Below are 21853 nucleotides of genomic sequence, written 5' to 3'. Positions count from 1 at the left end.
GTCATTTGAATCCAGCAACGATCAGTTTTGATTTTAAATCAATGAGATTTCTTTTTTTTCTTCATTAAGTTCATAGGAGTGGAAATTCGAATTATGAAAAGGAGATGATAATGGTTAGGAAGTTTGTTTCTTAACTTTCTTCATTTTCCTCACCATTTTTTCTACTATCTGTAATCCTCTTAAAAAGGCTTTTTAGTCAGTGTTTCTTCAGTAAAATACTTTTTAGCTGCATGAAGGAGCCATGGGACAATGCTGCAATATCAAGCTGACACCAGCCCTTTCCTGTATAAGGAGTCTTAGAAGAAATAAGAAGTGCAATTTGATTTTTAAGTCCTAAATATTGAATTATAAATGGCAGTGATTAAGTACAGTAGCATACACAATAAAGGAATACATTATATCAAATTAGTGGCCCGGTTTTGTAGCTGTTTTTTGTTGTTGCTGTATTTGCTATAGTTAGTTTCCAGATTCAATTCCTATTGACATGTGCTTCCCATCTTATTGACTAAAAGTTTTAAATATGTATGTATTCTATATTTTAGTGATTGTCTCACATAAAATTACAGCCTTGTTTGCACCAAAGAAAAATAATTTCTGTATAATACTGGAAAGAAGATTCCTAAGGAAAACACCTAACACCAAAACTGAAGAAACTGTAGGGATAATGTTTTTGTGAAGCTGTTTTCAAACTATACCTACCAATTAATTACTGAAGGTGAGGACTTGCATTCTCACAGATTTTATCTGGTCATAGAGATTATTAGCTCTGTTTCTATTATTAAAGAAAGTTCCCTTTCTCTAACTTCTGTATTTGCCATCTTTAGAAGCCACATTTATTATAAGGCTCCACAGAAGCCAAGGGTAAGTTTGCTTCATTTGTAAATCAAGCAGAGCCAGTAAGGGTCACAAATCATGAGTAGTCCTTGCTTTCAATAATTCAGGACTTTGCAATCTAAATTCTGTATATTTTTAAAAGCTGATTTATCTTATTTTCAAGATTTTCAAAAGACTGGACAAAATTTTCTCTGTGCCTTAATTGAAGGGATAAAAAAAAAAAAAGTAATACCTACCTAACTCACTGAATTTCCTGCTTTAAAAGTACAGTCACACATTAAACTCAATACAGAATGAGACAGATTAATTCAACATTCCTCATAAAATATTTAGAAAACTTAAAAAAGAAGGAATAGTTCTTGCTATTATTAATTACCATTTAGTGTTATTGTTGTTGCTCAGATGCTTATAAAATTTTCACTCTAGACTACTGAAGAGCTATATGACAAAAAATAAGGGGTTACTGTTTTAAGCATGTTTCAAAACATGTTATTGATTGATGCACACAAGTACAGTAATTTTATAGCAGCTACATGCTGTGATCTGAATACCCATACAGTAAGGCTGAGGTGTTGTCTAAAACTTTTCATTTTTCATTTCATTTCAAAAATGAACAATGAACATTTTAATAATTAATGTAGTGAAAGTGGTTTTATAGCTGTATGCCCTGCAGAGCAGACCACGTTATCATGAAAATAGTAGATACTTTAAAAAGAAAAAAAAAAAAAAAAAAGCTTTTTTCCCCAGTAGTGGATCAGAAATGGTGCATAACATTAGCACTATCAATTCAGCATATCAATGTCATGACCGTATTTTACTTTATATTTTATTCCTACAACTTGAAATGGCTGTTTCCAAGACTATATAATGCTGTCTAATTGATGCCTATTAAGGAAACTCAGTGGGTGGACACTGACAACTTGTTACAAAACTATCAATATTGACAGCAAAGTAACCAAAGAAATGGTTCAGATTTAGTTGGTAAAATAGATTTCTCTTTTAGCTTTAACCGGTTTGCATATGATGCAGCATGAAATAGAAACAAGTGTTGTAACCATAGTTCAGGCCAATGTTCAGAAATCACAAAATATGTAATTCAGGCTGGCATACCTTAGAAAATATGTACAGGAGGGAAACATTTCCATAGGAGAGAAAGTTGTTACAAACACATACACAGCACTGGACAGTAGTGGATAGTTTCTATTGACTCAGCAGGTTTTACGATATCAGAATGGTCAGAAATTTTACAGAGGAGTAGGTATTGTGAAAGATGTGAGGCACTTCAGTACCATCTCTGGGTACTACAGTTGAGCATCAAAATTAGAAATCATGGTTTTGAAACTTAAAGGAAAGCTATATAAATTTACAACACCTGTCCTTGGTGCACAGTACCTTCATCTAGTGCCAGCATAGATGAAACTCTATCCTATATTTATCTACTTGCTTTCATATCCTTTTTCTGTATGTAAATATTTTAAACTAGTGAAAAGCAGAGTAAGCAATTCTATTTGACTGTGCTAAGAGTACATTTTTCAGTTGTTACCAGAGATACTATGTTTCCTTGCAAAAGTTAAAACTGTTCCCTACCATCAGTTTCAGCAAGTACATGCATTTTACTCATCTGTGAAGAAATTCTTCAAGCAGAGCAGACTGAGACTTGTTAATAAAATAACTTTACCGATCATTTTCCATTAGTTTTAATCTCTAATTCCTGGAGTCAATTTATATTTCCTCATTTTGATACACTCTCGAAAAAGTTCGGTTGTTCTGTATATTTTTCCCTAGGGATGGCAAATGCAAATAGAGAATGATTTCTTTTTTTTTTTTTTTTTTTTTCCGGTCAAGGATTTTAATGCTGGCTCATTTGTAAAATCTTGGTTTTGAATAAAACCAAAAAGTCTTGTAGCAGCATCCTCATGAGAACAATAGCAATAGTCCCCAGGCTGCACTGTGCTGCTTACCTTCAATGGAGCACTTAGCTGCCTGTGGCCAGTTTACAGAGCTGCACTTGCAAGTCTGCAGTTCTCATCACTGCCAAAAGAGCCATCTGCTCTTTCTTCTGGTATAATTGTAAACATTGCACATTGTTCATACAAAGATAACAGCTGGGTCTTCAGGAGCTTCACTCACATCTAGCAAGTGTCGTAAGTTTATGTCTCTCTCCAACTTACAGTACCTCCATCAGCGTGAATTCATTTGACACAAGTCTTACCTTCCTTCCAGTGTATTTCATAACTACCAGTCTCTCTTCTAAGCATGAAGGCCAATGACCTACTCATTTCTAGGTCAGCAACACTCCTCTTTGTATGACCACAGGTACCACACTTCCCTTTGTTACTTTGCATCTGATTACAAGGATGGTTAATATCCAATCACACTTTAAATAGATTGAAACTTAAATAGATAAATCCAAGTCTCTGAAGAAAAACGTGAAAGTAAATTAATGGACAATATGACTGATAAATATACTCCTTCAATTGTGTGAATTTGGAATTTTTTTTTCTTATTTCACAGATCACAAATTGTAAATTGTTAGCTTCATAGTCCCTGTGAATAATTCCAGTGCCATACTGGAGTAGACCCAGGTATCGAAATACCATCCTTCCAATTTCTTTTCTTCATATCCTTATGAGGTTTCTTATTAAGTTTCAAATTGTGTGAAAAATTTGAACCACTCTGGGTTGTAATAAGAAAGAATAGCTCAAAGTGAACCCAACAAAAGTGAAATCTGTGAGATTATCATTTTCACCAGAACACCAAGCAAGCAAAATTCCACTTTTGGGATTGAAACATCCATTTAGCTTTGCTGAGCATGACACAGTTTGCTGTTTGTCCATATATTCACTTTGCAATTTAATTGTTTTGTAAAGCATTTTGGTACTCCTTGGGCAGGAATACATATCATACAAGACCAAAATTAAATTGTCTGCTCTGCTGAAGATGAAACATTCTCTTAAGTGTTTATCCTGATACAGCCTTAGAGCTATGTAGAGATAAGTAGATGCCTTATAATTGCTGAGCTTGAGTACTACTGTCAGTTCTATATGTTGAATAATATATCAAATATTTAGAGCCGTGGGGTGCCATATGAAGACAGAGAAATGAAACAGAACTCATTAACCACTGTTTTGTTCTTTACAAGGGCCTTGAATCCTACAGAATCCTGAAACTTGACTGAAAAATTCCAATGGTACTTTGTCTGAGAAATCAGCATTTACTTTTGTAAGTGTCCACTCTGCTTCAAGTTTTGCTTTTGAAAAATCCTTATCTGCCTCTATAAATACTACTGGAGATTCTTAAGTTGAGAATAAATAATGAAATAGCAGCTGCCCACACAATTTGCAAAAAGCTACTAAAAATATGCTCAAGTATCAGCCTCTGTTCTTTCCACTAATGATGACACCACTTCTCAAGTCAGTGTTCTCACAAATCTTTGTGTGTCAGCAGCAGGAAAATAATGCATTTTGTCTACTTCAGTGAATAGTAGTAGAAATACCAATTAGAACTTCAGCAGCCTCCTTAACAATTATTGTTACCTACTAATTTAGCAACATGGAGGCAAATGAAACTTCTTTCAGACTTGCAAAGAATATCAGGAATGATGTTACGGCTGTGCTTTTTCTCCTGCATCACCAAAAAGGTGAAGAATGTGTGTCCAGAGAGAAGATTCATGAACATGCTTTCTCTGTGCTTTGATAGTAAACTCCTGTATGAACTACAATTGCAAGAAAAGAAGGACCTTACGTCTCTGAATTTAAAATGACAGTATGGCCCACCAACACTCACTCCAGTTAACATGCCTGCAGTACAATGATTAATTAAGGTACAGGTAGCCAAGATACAAATGAAAAAGTTTCACAGGAATTAAATTCCTTGGCATATATATAAAATAGCTACATAACAAATTCTGTAAAAAATGGCATATTCAAGCTGATGTTGGGCAAACACATCATCTCATGTGGTTCATGTTTTTCCACAAGGTTGACTATTGTGACTTATTGGCAAGAGCCCATACAACCTCAGAGATGTGGCTTCTTCAAAAGTATCGTGTCAAAATCCTCACTGACTTCCATTTACTACAACACTCCCAGTTTACTCAATTGTCCACTCCAAATCTGCAAATTTTTCACAGATTCAGATACTGTTTGAGGGATGTTTCAACAGTTACTTTTTTGTCAGAAACCTGACTGAATAGTCATTCCTCTCAGAACTCCTCACTACAAAGAGAAGAATGCCAAAATAAGTCCTGGAGTATCCAAAAAAAAAGTTTTTCATTGGAATCAGAGTAACGAGAATAAAGATGAATAGCTACAGGTCAGTCATAAATTCAAGAAATGAAAGGAAAAGAGATGCAATATTTTTCTCCCACTTTCATCCAAAAAAAAGTGCTCTGTCAAGAGATTCATGAATTTGGTGAACATTCCAATGAAGTCACGCAATGCAGAAGTGCATTGGAAAAAATAAATGGACCTTTGAAAAAATTGCTTAATGAAAAAAATTCATATTTTGTTCTTGCTATGAGGAAGGAAGAACACAACAGAAATTGGCCAACTTTTTCATAAGTTACAAAAATGATGTACAGCTCAGATCTGACTGCAAGTTAATTCACAAATATGATTAGTTCATTAGTATTGAATTTAAGGGAGAAAAGTCCAATTTGCAAGAAAAGGGATGCTACAAATACATTTTTGTCAACTAAGACGTGCTATAAGAGGCATCCTGGGACCACGCAGTCAAATGAACAAAAGCATGGTGATCGGTCTAGAAGAGAAGACATATGAAGAGTGGCTGAAGTCCCTTGCTTTGTTCAACAAAGATAAGAGGAGACTGAGGAGAAATCACGTTGTGGCCTACAGACCCTCACAAGGGACTGTAGGGGCAGTGCTGTTCTCCTCTCTTCAGTGAAGGTGACATGACCCAAGGTAACAACACAAAGTTCTGCCAGGGGAGGGTTAGGTCCGATATAGAAAAATGTTCTTCACCAGATGGTGGTTGAGCACTGGAACAGTCTCCCCAAGGCACTGATTATGACCCCAGCTTGCCATATTTCAAGAAGCATCTGGACAATGTTCGCAGTCAAATGGTCTGTTTTTTGGGTGGTCCTGTGTAGAGGCAGGAGTAGGACTCAATGATCCTTATGGGTCCCTTCCAACTTGGGATTTTTCATCTCATCACAAATTCATCACAGGGTAGTCACTATAATGAAACTTACTTAAAGAGTATTAAATGGAGTATTTCCTTTGTCTACAATGATACACTTATAGTGTTCACCCAACTGTCCAAGCTTTCTTTATGCACTATTTCAAAGTACACATTTTCCAAGAACATGTACTCAGGTATACTAATCACTTCTGTACTACAGAGTAAGTCTCTCCTTTTAGCCAGTTCAGAAAAGTTCATATTCAATGGCTATGAAGTGTTATTTCTTATTCAGATTTTCAGAAAAATATAGTGCAATGTTTTTATTCCCCGTGCTAGAAAGTATCATGATTCTTGGAATGTTTGTGCTAAAATTTGCTGGAATTTCATATATGCTTTTGTGTAAGAAAAAAAAAATAGCACCTGATGTTTCAAAGAACATTTTACAGTGTTACTGAAGCAATCATCCAATTTACAAATAATTATCCTTGTATAAACTCAACAGATAGTTGGATCAATAAACTTACTGGTCAAATGCTGTCATTTGCTTGTTCTGAATAAATTCATTAAAGCCAAAAAATCTCCCTTCTTTGTAGCAAAACAAATGATTTTAATTAATATTTGTTAATATTTACTAATTAGATGCAACAAAGTTGTACGGAAAACTACTTCAGTATATAAGAATTATAAGAATACTCTTACTTCTTCATCTCTCACGCATTATGCTCACTTTTAATAGCAGACATTGGCAGGAAATATGGTAACTGAGAACAAAATATGGCCCTTCAAAGAACTTTAAGATATTTCATACCACAAACTTAGTAAGATCCCCACCATTGTAATAATATCTAATGGTCCTGTCTGGCTTCACTCCAGATCTTGAGTACAACAGAGCTAGTTCACCAGCGCTCAGCTATCCAGGAGTACCTAATAGCTTAATTCAAGCAATAGCAATTTTAAACAGTTTTACAGCTGTCAGTTCTGAGTCTTATAAAAAAAAAAGAAAAAGGATTTGGAAGGAAATATTAAGGAACTTGCATAGGGTCTACAGTATTATCAGTAAGTATTCTTACTCATCAACACCCTAACTAGGTCATCACTGGGTAGTTGTTATGAAGATTTCTGGTAAGATTATAAACTCCAGTGTATTCTCAAGTATTTTGCATATAAAAGTTTTGAGTGATTTATTTTTCACCCACAAGAAAATTTCATGATAATATAGTGCCCTAGAAAATTGTATAGCGTGCAGATGACAGGGAGACATTTAAAAATCAAAAACAAAAACATTACCAGTAGAGCAGCAACGGTCTAAGTGGAGCATCAGTAAGATTAGTGAAAGATAATTTGCCTTACTTAAAAAAAAAAAACAAATTATACAGTACTCTCCAGTCTTGATGGTAGTATTGAATTAATCCATAACACAGATTAGAGCCTCACAGCCAAACAGAATAAAGCTTTCAAATTGATAAGAACCATCTCAGTGGAGTATCTTGCATAGCCAAACTAGATTCTGTGAAAAAATCTTACACTTTCAGATGATGTGATTTTTTCCCACACACACTAGCACACTTACCCACCAGCCTGCCCACATGGGAGAGCTTTGTTTTAGCAACATGATTTCAAATTCAAGTGAACTATATTCAACTGATAGGGTAACATATGAAAGCATACTGAATATCAAGGCAGTTTGAGCCTACTCCTCATTAAAGCTGACTTGCTGTCAGCCAGCTGGCAAAGCCCTCAAACTCTGTGTGACCCAGTTTACCTACCTATAAATTGGATTTTTTAATAATACTGTTCTACTGCACAAAATGAGACTTAGTGAATTAGCAAGTGTAATGTGGAAGGAAGTAAGTGATAAATCATTACATAAAGACTAAGTTACTATTCTGAATGTGCACAGAGATAATGACAGACTTTTATAGACTAGTAAAATCATGATATCATTGGAATAAATTCCGATTGTGTGTTAAAGGGTTATGGAAGACTAAATAAGGTGACATTTTGACTTAATTTCCTAAAATACATTTTTGCATTAGCAAGATCTGTCCAAATTAGGGAAAGCCCCACTGAAAACAGTTCTATCTGAAAATAATCACTTTTCAATATCAGTTTTTCATATTTTTGAATATAACTCAGAAACCTCAATAAATGTTGAATCATAGAATTAAACACTCCCAGCAAGCTTATGCAAAGGAGTCTGCTTTCTTTCCTTAGATTATGTAAAGAATCAGCTAAGCTGTCAAGTTTACTGCAAAACGTCTCAGAAGAACATAAAATCTTTCCCCATTAATACAAATTGTAGAATGCTTTCATTCAAAATCTGTGTTGACATAAGAGAGCCACCTGAACATAAGCAGGGCTTCCTTCAGTGCAATTTTCTCCAGATATGAGGAGGAAAAAAAAAAAATAAAGCATGGTATGGAAAGAATGGAAATCTCAAAAGCTGAGAAATTTCTGTTCAGTGAGGCATCATTTTTGGTCAGACATTCCTGGACAAGTCACTGAGCCCAAGCTAAATCCATGCATGGATTAAATAAATTATTGGGATTTCAGCAAAAAGGACACTACCTGTGAGGATAACTGCAGCCATGGTCTACCACACAAAGGCAAGTGATGTTAAAAGACCCCTTGCCTTTTACATTGCTTTTACATATTTCTTCCCCCCTCCTCCAAAACAGTCAGCAGACAACTAGTCACAGTATGCACAACAGAGGAAGTAGTATTATTTCATGTCTATCAGAAAAGATGACTTAGATTAGTCATCAGAAAAGATGACTAAACCATAGGCGCCCAACTCTTTGGCTTGCCTGGGTCAAATTAAGTGAAAAAATTGTCTTAGGATGCATAGGTTACTCTGAAAGTAGTCACCCTCAGACTTGTACTTTTTCAATAGCTACTAACAAATTAGTGTATGCAATTCTCTTGTACCTGTGTAAGCATCTGTAGGACTCACCTGGGTCCCACTTTGCCACATTTCAACATTCCCAAAGCATAGAAGACAGTATTCAGCTTCTTATACAGCCTCCTAGCAATAATTTGCCAATTTGTGCAGATGAGTTTATCAAGATGCTATTCATTTCATATCATTAAAGCTATGCATGGCCATCCACAGCACAGTTTGTCTCCCACATTGCTGTCACCAGTGCCAAAACGCACAGGCCACTGTCTCTCTGCACTAACATCTACTGTTTGGTGTCTACAAGCGTTCAGTAAGCGTAAATGAATGTCAATGTTTTCTGGCATGGAGGAATCCAAAGGCACACCTTTGCTCCATACACACTTCCACATCAGATTCCACACTGACAGAGCACCCTTCTGCTGCCATCTGTCACACAGCCACAACATGTAATGGAGTATTGGTAGGAACATTCTATGCCCACTGCCATACCACCACCACCTGCCTCAGATATAACAGGCCTAGAAAATAAGATAGGAGGCATTAATGAAGGCTGCTCCAAAAATAATGCATATAAGCAAAACTTACTAAAACATTTAAAAAGAGAGCAACAAAAGTACACTACTGGGATATTTCATCTTGTTTCTGCAAAACTAATGCATCAGTGTCTGGTACAAGAGAAATGGCTGCAGTTCTTGTGAGTTCTGAAGGTGTTCAGATTTTTGATCTAGTTTTATTTTTCACATACTTCATCCTTGATTAATCCTTGAAAAAAGTTTTTCATAAATGTACTGTCAAAAAGTGATGAGATGAATAAGGCATAATTGGGAAGCAAGAGGTTCTTTTTCCTGGTAAGAGAGGTCTTGTGAAGATCTAATAAAGAGACATAACCAAACTATAATTTGAACTGAATGCCTGATTGCAAATCCATACGTTTAATTTGAAATTATTTGTATATCTGATACACAAGTCTATTTGAAATGTATTTATGTCAACTGGAAATGGCATAATAAAAAAACATCAATTTTGCAATCTTGAAACCAATCCTCAAATTCCTTTCTGAAAACAGAAAGCAAAGTAGCATAATTTTTGCTGTTCACAGGACTGTGTATCATAATCCATAAACCTATTTGCCATAATTTGAGTTGGCACTGCACCATTTCCATGCCCTTGGTTCAGCCCAAGTACAGTTGTTTTTGCTTACATGTTCTGTCGATGCTGAATGGGAATTGCGCAGATGGGGCAGAGCCACCAAGCATCCTACCATCACAACAGCACAGGGCAGCAGGCAGGCCATAATGCAAGTTGAGCAGTGCTCAGCATGTACGAGTGCCTAGTATAAGCAGCAGACTATGTTGAGGCAGATGTGAGACAAGGAGGTGAGCTGAGACCATCAGCATGACTTCACCATGAACAGATTATTCCTGACCAGTCTAGCAGCTTTCTATGATGGAGTGACAGCATCAATGGACAAAGAAAGGACTGGTATCCTCTACCTGGTCTTCTGGAAGGCCTTCAACACGGTCCTACACTACATCCTAATTGGAGAAGTATGGATTAGAAGGCTGGACTAAGTAAAATTCAGAGTCAAAACAATCAAATCTGTTTTTTCTTAGATTGGGTACAACTAGCAAAAAAAAAAAAATAGGGAAATTTAATGCAATCATGAATGATCATTGGACAAAACTGCTTACTTTCCTGACTTGCAAATAACAGACCTACAAAATGCAGTTTCCCTACGTAAGGTGAACATGTATGCCCTTTATTATACTCATTCATTTATCACACAATGAGAATTTTAATTTCATGTATTTTGCTTTCTTTTTAGCAATAATGACCTAGGTTTTCAAGAAAAGCTTTAAAGTTTGGCTTTTATTATTTCAGAGATAAAGATTTCAGGCATAAAAAATGGTCAAGCATAACAGGGCACTTTAATTTTGCTTGTTTTCAACAGATGCTCTTCTTTCATTTTTAATTGCATGAAATCATTATTATACAATTAAGGAAGAATCCATTCCTAATCTTCCACCCAGGGTGGTGCTGAAGATGGCCAAAGTCACTACACTTCTAAAGTTCCTAGGTCTTTTTAGAAATGCTTACTGATACAGAGATATAGAAGTAATTGAAAATTACATACAGGATTAAAGGAAGTACCTTAAGAGAACTGAGTATTAACAATAGTAGTTACAGCATCTTATTGACCTAGAGAGCAAAAAAATCACTGAATACAGCAGAGTAACAGTAAGCATTTAAATATCAAGTTAATCTAGGTAGATTTTTCTCTATTAGTCAATATTTCACTAAACATGAAAAAACACTTTCTAGACCAAAAATGTTTACTTCGATCCAATGCAGTTCTTGGAACTATGGAGTAAGACTCACAGGAAAGAAGATTACCTAAATTCAAGATTTTAAGTGAAGTGGAAAAAACAGTTGATACCAATTATCAAGATAAACAGAAAACATGCAAGTCTCATGAAGATATTAACTTCCATGAATATATTAATAAAACAATTATTCAGAACTTCATACACATTGAGCTGAAAAAATACTTTTTATGTAAGTGTATGTAAAACTCTATAACTGCATAAAAAGAAATTGATGAAATTAAATAGTAAAAATTGGAATTTACTGTACAAAATTCTGAATAGCTAGATCTCAAAGAACTGCACCAGAAACAGTATACATGAACCAGCACTCACTTCTTTCTTGTTAATCCTTTAAGACTTTACTTACTAAAAGTTATCTGAAACTTACCCTTAATGTTCACATTTGTTTAAATAAATTCCCAAACTAATTCAGGTAATTTGCTTCCAAGTTGATTTCAGCTCTCTAGAACTGGCTACTCTGAAGTACATATTTATTTTTAGAGTGGACAGTTTGAGCTTGCTTCATATTTTTGGGCTTTTTTTTCCCTAACTGATGCTGAGCATATTCACAAAGTAGCTACATGCCATACACTGCTAAGTTATGTCCTATGTACTATTCCTACTTGCCTGATAAGTCACAGATTTCTAGAATAAATGAAGTTGGAAGGTACACACAAGTAAACAGTATGCAAGAAATTAACAGAGAACATGTGCACACAGCTTCACACAGCCAGAAATCTCCAGAGAAGCAATCTTAATGGTGGAAGATGGGATCCTCACTCACAGTGTAATCTTTTCATTGTTTAGAGATATACACGAGAAAAAGATTTTCAGTAGTAGCCAGCAATGAGTAAAGGGAACAGACTCAGTTCTCTGAGAACCACTTCTAAAATAATATAAATTCATTTTTCATCCTCATAGAAGTTCACAATAATAATTACAAGAGAAAAGGCAAGATGTCATTTTATGCATTCATGGAAAACCAGCAGTCAGTTGGGGATCTTCCCCATCTGAACGCAAACAGCTACTGAATATTTTCACCTTAAGAGTGGCATGACATCCACAAAGAAGTACCACACTGAACTTGTATGTAAGCACAGCAGCTAAAATGAAAGCCACCTGTATATCTCATAATTCCATTTTCTAATTTCTCTTCCTAGTTGCCCCCAGATCCCAAACAGTTTCACTTCAGAGAGGAATGGGAAAAGAAAGGGACATAGCTATAGGACACAGAGGTTCATGCAGAGATTTGGAATACATAACATTTGTTATTTAAATGTGACAAAAATCAAATGCATAGATTTACTTCAGGTAAGAATTTTTCTGATTTATATTTAGCATTAAGTGTGCTTCAACATGACATATTGAAGTACACTCCCAGGAAACACAGTATGAGCACACTACAAACCTTGACACTTGGCTAAAGAGCACATATTGCACACTGGAGAGACTGTAAGGAGAGGTGACATCATATAGAGAGGAAAAGTAATTGTAGATCGATCTACATACAGGAAAACAGCCTGGAGATTGTGTCATATGCTAAAAAGTCTACCTGACCAAAAGCAGTCACAAGACTGCTACCTTCCTTAAGTCAGTCACACCTTATCACAAACACAAGTACCATCATCACTGCCTTTGGGGTATCTTTTAATGCTGACATGGAGGTCTCCTGACTGCTATACTTGCTTTCTCTCTAACATCAGCTAGTGATGGAACAGGAAGCAGTAGCAACAGGGGAGAATGAGAGCTATCACCAACACAGCTGACCTTTCAAATAAGTATTTGACAAGAGCCAACACATTACCTAAGGGAAATACTGATGGTATTCTGGTATGAAAGTGTACCTAGAGAGTCCACCATAAATGTCAATTAAGAAGTTGCATCTATCATATTTGCATCCATTTTCACTCAATTTATAAATACAGTGATTAGTATCAAAGGAAAGAAATACATTCAACATTAATTTCATAGGAGAAAGTCTGTTAGAGAAAAATTATATTACCATTTGAATCATAATAACAATAAGAGATACATGAGACATCTATTAAATCTGAACAGCTCTGATATATGGCAAATGGCAGCTGATCATCAGAACACACTGCCTCTCCGTAGAATTTTTAATCCTTGCTCAGTACTCATGAAAGCTTCAAAAATTAAGCCCTGTAAGATTTGGTAATATATAGTTTCCCTTTAAAAGGATTAACTGAAAAGATAGATGCAGAGGATTGAGAACAAAATTGCGAAGTTACATAGTTCAGTGTAATCTAAAGTAAAATATTAAGTAATAGAGACAAGACAGGTAACACGCAATTGCTACAGACATTACACATCATTCTTTGCAGACCAAGGTGCAAAACAAGCACTTAACGTTAACTGGTTTGGACAGTTCAAATATAACATCCAGAGCAACTATAAGCCACAGCCTAACTTCAGCTGCACGAAAGAAAGTTTGAATAAGTCAAGCTTGCACACTGACAATGGAAGAGCACTTAAGTGTATTAAAATGAAGATGCAACTAACTTTCATTGTTGCTAAAAACTGACAAAATTATGTTATGATGTTTGAAGTGCAAGTTTGTCTTTGATTAAATTTTGTACTTCATTAAATAGATCCCTCAAGTCTTATTTATGAATGATTTATCCAAACTCCTACAGACAAACCTGGCTGTGAGGACTAGTGCTGGAGGTGTCAGTCCCACTCAGAAGCAAGTACTACAACCTGCAGCAGAGCAGATATCCAGTTTAGTTCAAGTGTCTGCATTTTGTCAGACTGGAGCCTGAAAGCTTTGGAGAAAGTCTCTTACTTACATCTCAGTTGATCCCAAAAGGTGAATGCCAAGGGATGTCTGAAGTATGACTTTACTTATTACAGCAATAAGAGAAATCTTGAATTTTGTTTACCCCCAACTTGAAGATATATCATGTACAAATATAATATAATCAAAGTGGCCTTAATTCAAAGTTCTGCTCTTGCCTTTCCTGGTATGAACACCAGATTTTAAATACGGATATCAGTTTTATTAGTACTTGGTGACAAAGCATAGAATATTCATAAGGAGTTCACTCTCAACATGAAGAAAAATAAAATTCTGTTTCAGCTTGACATGCATAGAAAACTCCACAGAAACTGTTTTTTTCCGCTGGAGTGATCTGCTGTAGGAGTTAGCCATATGCTTTAAATGTGACTGACACATCTCTGAATTTAATGTGTCACCTGCTGAGCTCAGGATCTGCTGTCTATCTCTCACCATGTAAGAAATGAATTGCTTCAAAATGATTTATTGCCAGCAAAATAGAATGTGAAAACAACAATAGAAACAGTGCTTTAAAGGCATCCTAAATTTAATAGCACTATTTGATGACTAAATTATTTCACATATACAATCAAATATTCTTACTGTGAAATTTCAGTTGCACAGTCTAATATCTGGCCCTCTGATTCATTAAGAGTTAAAGCAATAAATGACATGGAAAAAAGTACTAGTAAGTGCCTTGATTCCTCTACAGCTTATAACTCCATGCAGAAAGTAGAGAGCTATAATTTCAATACAAGGTATTACTCTATCCACTTTCATATTTTCCTGTAACATATCTACAGAAGCATCTTTAATAAAGGACTTTCATTTTGTATTTCCTTCTACAAATAGGTAACTTGCTTTATAAATCTCATCTGTGTACACACTACCAAAAGGCTTGATACATAGAACTATTCTGAAAATATCATGGGTTAGTCTTCAAAAATGTTGAAAAATGATAGTTCAATATTAATGTTTAATCTTAATATTTTAACCTTAAAAAGATTAACAAAAATGAAGTCCAGTGACAAAACAAAAGCCTCGATTCATCGGGATATTTAGGTGAAAATACAATTGAGAATGCAAATCCTTTTACTACATAAACAGGATTGCTTTTATGCTTGAAAGCAGGCTAAAAAATACCCAACTGTATGGCACAGCAAACGTAGCTTCTAAAAAACAATCCAGTAAAAACACACAACGTATATTCCACATCCTTTAAAAAGTCATAAGCGCTTACCTCCCTTTTCAAAACAGCATCCATACCACCCACATCAAGGTTACCTTCCTGAGGAATTCCTAGATTACAAACAGAAGATACTCAAAAATACTGCCTTTGTTTCCCAATAAGAAATTGACCAAAGAAAACTCTGTCAATAATAAAAACAAGTGCTGCCTATCAAGTGGTCCATGACAGCCAATACAGGGCACTTCAGTTATTAAGAATAAAAATCAGACTGTTCTTGGATCATTAGATTGGTAATAACATTTGTTTATAGTCAACACTGACAGAGGAAGCCCCAGTATTCCCTTTTGATACCTGCTAGCTCAGATGTGGGGCTAAAACTTCTAAGATCACCAAAATGAGCAAGGGTTAAAAGCAGTCATGTGAGTGACACATAAGCAAAGAAATGAGAAGGACTTTTTTCTTCCAGTTATTACTGATTCTTACTTTGTGTTATAATTATTATTTGAGACAGAAGAAACTCTGTAAGACTGTCTTTACATGCAATGCTGCTGTGATTTAACTCACCACGTAGCTAAATACACCACAGTTATTTGCTCAGTTCCTGCTACATTGCCCCTCCCACCCAGGGAGTGGGGAGTAGAACTTTGAAGTTGAGATAAAAACCATTTACTAAGACAGGAAAGGAAGAAAAAATAATAATAGTAATGATAACAATATAAATACATAAAACAATTTGTGAAGAAGGCAATCTCTCATCACACACAGATCAACGCCCAGCCAGTCTCTGAGCCGTGGCTGCTCTCCAGCCAACTCATCATCATTTATCAAGTTTTTATTCACATGCTATCATACAGGATGGAATACCCACTTGGCCAGTTTAGGACAGCTATCCTGGTTCTGTCCCCTCCCAGCTCCTTGCACCTCCCTACCCCCCCCTCATTGGGGGAGCAGTATGAGAAAGCGAAAAACTGAAATTTCACCTCTGTACAGAACTGCTCAGCAACAATCAGAATATCACTATGTTAAACACTGTTTTTCTTTCATAGCCAAAACATAGACACTATGAAGGAAAAATCAACTCTGTCCTAGCTGAAACCAAGATAAATGGTTTGTTGCTGTTTGATTTTACAAGAACCAGAATATAAATGAGAAGGATAACTTGCCCAAGTAGATTATTTTAACCACTGATAAGATCCACTGAAGTTTATCCATTGGCTTTCAACACACATTTCCTATTGTTTCATAAGTGCTGCCACAGTAAGTTAATAGCAGGACACTGATATTTTAAAGACGGTTAGTCACTGTAAGAGAAATGGGAAATAAAGAGGGAGAGAAGACAACTGGACTTTTTGTTGTTGACTGGCTTTTGTTTTGTTGTTTGGTTTCAGAGATTCACGCAAATAATTATACCCCTTAAAAAAAAATACTCCAGTACTAATCAGTGCTTCAAAGAATCACATTATTCATGCTACAAAGCAACTGTCAAAATCCAGTTGTCCAGACTTAAAGTAGAATAAGGTATTGGAAATAAAAAAGCAAAAAGATAAAAAAAGAAAAAAAATGATGAGTGGGGCTGTTTGTTCACAAATGTGCATAAAGTTAACCACAGACTTGACTATTGCTGAACTGAAAACTGACTTGTTGGACAGATTTTAGGCACCAAACTACCATGCCTAGTAACTAAAGCTACGTTCTCCAGTAGAAGTGTGTTGACACATTATAAAACTTGAAATAAAGTTATTGAAGTTACAAATGTTCCCTTGTTTTTATGCTGTACAAGTTACCATATTGCTCAACAAGAGCATGGGTCACTGCAATCTCCTTTGACACCTGCAGCTTAATCACCTTCACCCCTTCAATATGAGTACAACAAACAAAGGTAATTTGGGACCAGCTTCAAGCACCTGGCTTCAATTGCTAGCAGTGAGGGTACCAAGCTTCTAAACTTAACATTCAAATGTAAATTTAACCCATAAAAATCAAAAAGGTAATATTAGTGAACAAATTTTCACCTTTTTAATTTCACCTTAAAATGAGAAAGATAATAATTTCTTTTCAAGGAATGCTTACACAAAGGGTTAAGGCTACTTTTAGGTAAAAAACTCATTACTTGATCTCCATTGATCACTGCAACCTGGTACACAGTAGCAGCACTCATGCCTCTTCACTGCAGATATGGCAAAATGGCTGACAGAAGGATCCCTGACACAATTATTGGTGTCAGTGTCTGTGCTCATCATTTGTTAGCAATATGCACACAAGGTAGATAGTGCCATTATCCTGCGATGGTACTTCCATAGATGAACTCCTTCCTCAAATACATGAATTAAAAACTAAACACAGGATTTGAAATCAGGGCCTTAGCTTGGAAAGTATATGATTGTTCCTTTTCCTACTTCTATTGAATAGGTGAAATTCCATAATCTCTGACAACAGTTGAACGCTCCCTAGCAATTGCAACTTTTTTTCTACTCCTTTCTTCCAGCAGTATATTAAGCTCTGAAATCATTTCATTTTGCTGTACTGTACTTTAACCATATCAACAAAAGGAAAACTCAAGAAATTAAAGTAAGGATAAAGCTATATTGCCTTACCAGGAGACTTTGATGGTCTGGACAGATAAATCTTTTGCTTATCACTGCAAGCGTGTAACGCACTCTATCACAGCTATGAAGGCAATGAAGTTTAACAGATCTGAAATAACTTCTACATTTGTTTTTAACTTCGTCACCAACCAGGCTACATGAATGCAGTGCTTTCAGCTCGTACAAATCTTAAGAATACTGTCAGTGTAGCAGCAAAATACCAATAACAGATATACTGATACTTAATTATAAAAAATACATATATTCATATGCATGTTTGCCAGTGTCAATGTTAGAAAGAACTGTAACATGCAACTTCTGAAGATCACTAATAAAATGATTTTAAGCAATGATAAATACATTCTAGGGAGATTTTAAGAACAAATTTTGTTATGTGTAAACAATACAAGGCCATATGAATATATGCATATCTATCCATCCACTCAACCTTAGAAATGTATACACTTCTAAGGGCAGGTATACATACTCTGGGAAAAACACATTCTCCCTCAAGCAAACAGCTGAAGTCTGGGTTTACAGTCAGATATAAAATGAGGAGCAAGTTGTCTCCTAATATTCATACATACTGAAGTTTGCATACTATACATTTTCAAGGCATACAAGGAAGTAATCTACCACCCTCACATAACAGATAATTAAGCTACCAGCTTAGTTATCAAAGCATTTTTGAGAAAGGGGAATAAAAAAAAAAAAAAACCATAAAGTTACCTCTTGAGCATTCCTGATGGCACACTCAAATCCACTGCTAGTCTCACCTACTCTCCTAGGGGAGGGATCTCAGATAAATGTGGCACAAGCCAATAAAGCAAGCCTGCCTCCTGACAAGAGGACAGGCTGGAGCAGAGAGCACCCCACAGAAGACTGGGAAAAGATCTCCTTAGCCAGAGCACATCCCACAGCACCCAAGCAAGGCAATCAATACAACCCTGGAGTTGGTGGCCAGGTCCAATCAGGCATCCAGATCATAATACAATACAGGAGTCAAATGAAGGTCAAGATGGAGGAGTCAAGCCACAGGTGGGGCCAGGCTTAAGGCAGTACTCATTATGCCAAGCTGGGAGCAGCCCCAGGCTACTGGTAGAGCCCAGGTGGCCTGATGTAGGGACACAGGTGAGGCTCATCAGGGTCATTAAAGCTAATTAATGCACTTGATGACCTTGCCAGTTTCACAGGGTAGAAAAACCTGGATTTGGCGTTTTACATTCATATGAAGAGTGATTTAATATCTATGTATATTATACATAGGTTGCTCTGAATGTAATGCCTCCTATTTATTTCCATGGAAACCAGAACAGATACAAAAAGCACAACAATACTAGTTGATAGAGCAAATTCTCAGCTACAAAAACACTATTTTCCAACATAACTACCATCATTACCTGTGGGTTTTTTTTTGTTGTTTTTTTTTTTTTTTTAACCATCAATGAACAATAGTCTGCATGTTGCACTTAGAAACATCTGCACTAGTGAATTGTAGAATGGCCTAGGTTGAAAAGGACCTCAAAAATAATCTAGTTTCAACCCCTCTGCCACCAGCAGAGTCACCAACCACTACACCAGGCTGCCTAGAGTGACTAACATTTCTATCACCACCACTGAAATGCACCAACCACCTCACTGTGCCCACATTCACTGTTTAGGCTACAAAAACATTCATCAAGTGTCAGTGAATTTGCATAGGTGCCATTTTTTCTACATAGAGGAATTCAATGACTATAACAATCAGAAAGATCAATGAAGTAGAATAGCAATACAGGAGGTGCAATAACAAAGAGACTAGTGTGAACTGAAAGATGTTACAAATGAGAAGTGCTCACCCATCTCCAAAGATCTAGGCACACTGAGAAGACTTCACAAAGGAGGAATCTCCAACCAGAGATCCTTCTCCAGTGGCAGTCAGCCCTTAAATGAGGTCTAAGAGAGGTGCAGCCAGGCTCCACCCCTTCCAGTGGCACAGTTGAATTGCCTTCATCTGTGCTCCCAGGACTGACTGGATCCTTTCCCCAGGTGCTCAATTGGTGGTTCAGGCCATGACTCAGCAGTTACCATACAAATGACACAGCTTTGCTTCATATGTACTTCCATGTCACACACCATGTTGTCAGTCTGCCCCTCTGCTGCTATCTGTCACACAGCAACAAAACTGCAATGTAACACTGATGGGAGGGTTCAGCCCCTAGTGCCATACCACCATCTGCCTCAGATATCATGGGCCAACATAACAAAATAGGAAGCATCACTTTCAGAGCAGCACTAAAATCCACAATAACTTTTTTAATTAAGGGTTCTTCTGCAGAAGAGGAATGGGAAAATCTATACATCTGAATTCATTGTAATGGTGGTTATGGATAATTTGCGGATGATATTTTGGCAAAAGAAAATGCATTTTGTTAGAGACAGAAAATATGGCACGTTATTACGTCTAACCACCCAATGACTGAGGTTAGAGATGGCAAAATGTATTAATTCAGTTGTTCCACGTTTGGATATAAAGTTGTGGTTATAATAAGTTATAAAACTCTGCTAACACATTTCACATAGTTCAGTAAGGTGAATATGTATATTTGCTAGGAAATGATGGAGCAAGATGCCATTCTTTGACCACTGGATTTAAAAAATTTGAAAGTAGAAATTATTAGAAAAATTCTAAAATTTGAATAAATTTTTTTCCCTATTAACTGTATCAGTATTAATCATTGACACTCTCTCAGTTATTGCCAATTGTTTTTACAAGAAGGAACAAGAAATTTCCTGTGTTTCTTTACAGCAGAAAATCACATTAGTACTGTATTGCTTAAATATTCTCACACATAAATACAAAACACTCCAACTAAACAAAGAATTTGTGAGTTACTGATAAATAGAAATAATAGCAGTACTTCAGAATGCCATGTTTCTCTCTGTAGTTTAAATAGGCATTTCTAATAAATGTTATGAAGCCTAATATTATAGTTATGCCAGATGCTGGATTGTACAGTCAAAGGTTGGTTTGAATGTGCTGTCATGTTAGACACTTGCCAACATTAAAAAGGCTGTGACTACTATCCATACATTTGCCTCTCTCTAGGGCATTTTAAAGATTTTTTTTTTTTTTTAATTAGCTTTTCCTTTCAAGCAATACTTTCATTTTTTTCTTGATAAAGCTTTTGTTTTTCCAGGTTTTATTGAATTGGGATTAGACTGTACATTTCCTATATTCATTGCAATAGCTTTTAATGATATATGAAAACATGCAATGATAAGCACCTTACAGCGTTTTAAAGTTCAGTTATAAATGAAATAGTTCAATGTTCCCTTATTTGTTATAATTTGGGCACAATCTTTTAGAAACAGCATTTCTAATTTGAAGCTTCAAATAATGGAAGGCTATGAAAAATTAAAGGGAGGTTTAGGCACTATGACAGAAAACACTGATGCCAGATATAAGCAGCTTCTATCTAGATCTTGCCATTTCATAAGATTGGCTCTTAGCTGGCTTACTACATTTTCTAGTCAAGGTAGAAAGCACTTGTCCAAGAGCTGTGTTTATTTCTCCTTTGCTGTATTTGTTACTATTCGGGGGTAAGTGTAGACACTGCTAAACTAAGAGTGAGCATATTCCACAAGCTGCCAACAGGATATAAATCTGAGTATCGCCAGAAACTAGGATAGCATGTTTTGTACCCAAAGAGTCATTTGTGTTTTTCTGAGTCTACTACGTAAACTTTACAATTCTAGATGCCCTTGAGATTGAAGACTAGTGTCTGTACCTATTTTCTTTATTGCTTAAAATGTTGCCAACAGACTCCTTTCAGGGCAGAAAATGCTATGACTTAGCTTTAAATCTATTGTTCTATACTAGCAATAGAATTTAAGTAAGTGGTTATGAACCAACTCAAATTCCCATAGATTAAAGAAGCAAAGCAATAATCACTTATCTTCACAGATATTAGTAGTTGGTTTACCAAGCAAAAAAATTCACCATAACATTATAAAAAAAAATGTTTATTAATGGTGTCTCATCACTTTCACAGCAAGATTTCT

The 21853-nt window shown here is 35.9% G+C and overlaps 1 long non-coding RNA gene across 1 annotated transcript in view; it reads right to left on the bottom strand.

Annotated features, from left to right (window-relative positions):
• LOC125691673 (uncharacterized) overlaps positions 1–19716 on the bottom strand; it is a 173271-nt gene extending 153555 nt beyond the window's left edge. Inside the window, exon 1 of the long non-coding RNA XR_007376202.1 lies at positions 19648–19716. This is a non-coding gene — a long non-coding RNA (uncharacterized LOC125691673). The remainder of the gene's footprint in view (positions 1–19647) is intronic.
• Between the last annotated feature and the right edge of the window lie 2137 nt (positions 19717–21853).

Source organism: Lagopus muta, chromosome 4 (genome assembly GCF_023343835.1).
Source record: "Lagopus muta isolate bLagMut1 chromosome 4, bLagMut1 primary, whole genome shotgun sequence".
NCBI lineage: Eukaryota > Metazoa > Chordata > Aves > Galliformes > Phasianidae > Lagopus > Lagopus muta.
This window is presented reverse-complemented; position numbering and strand designations above follow the sequence as displayed.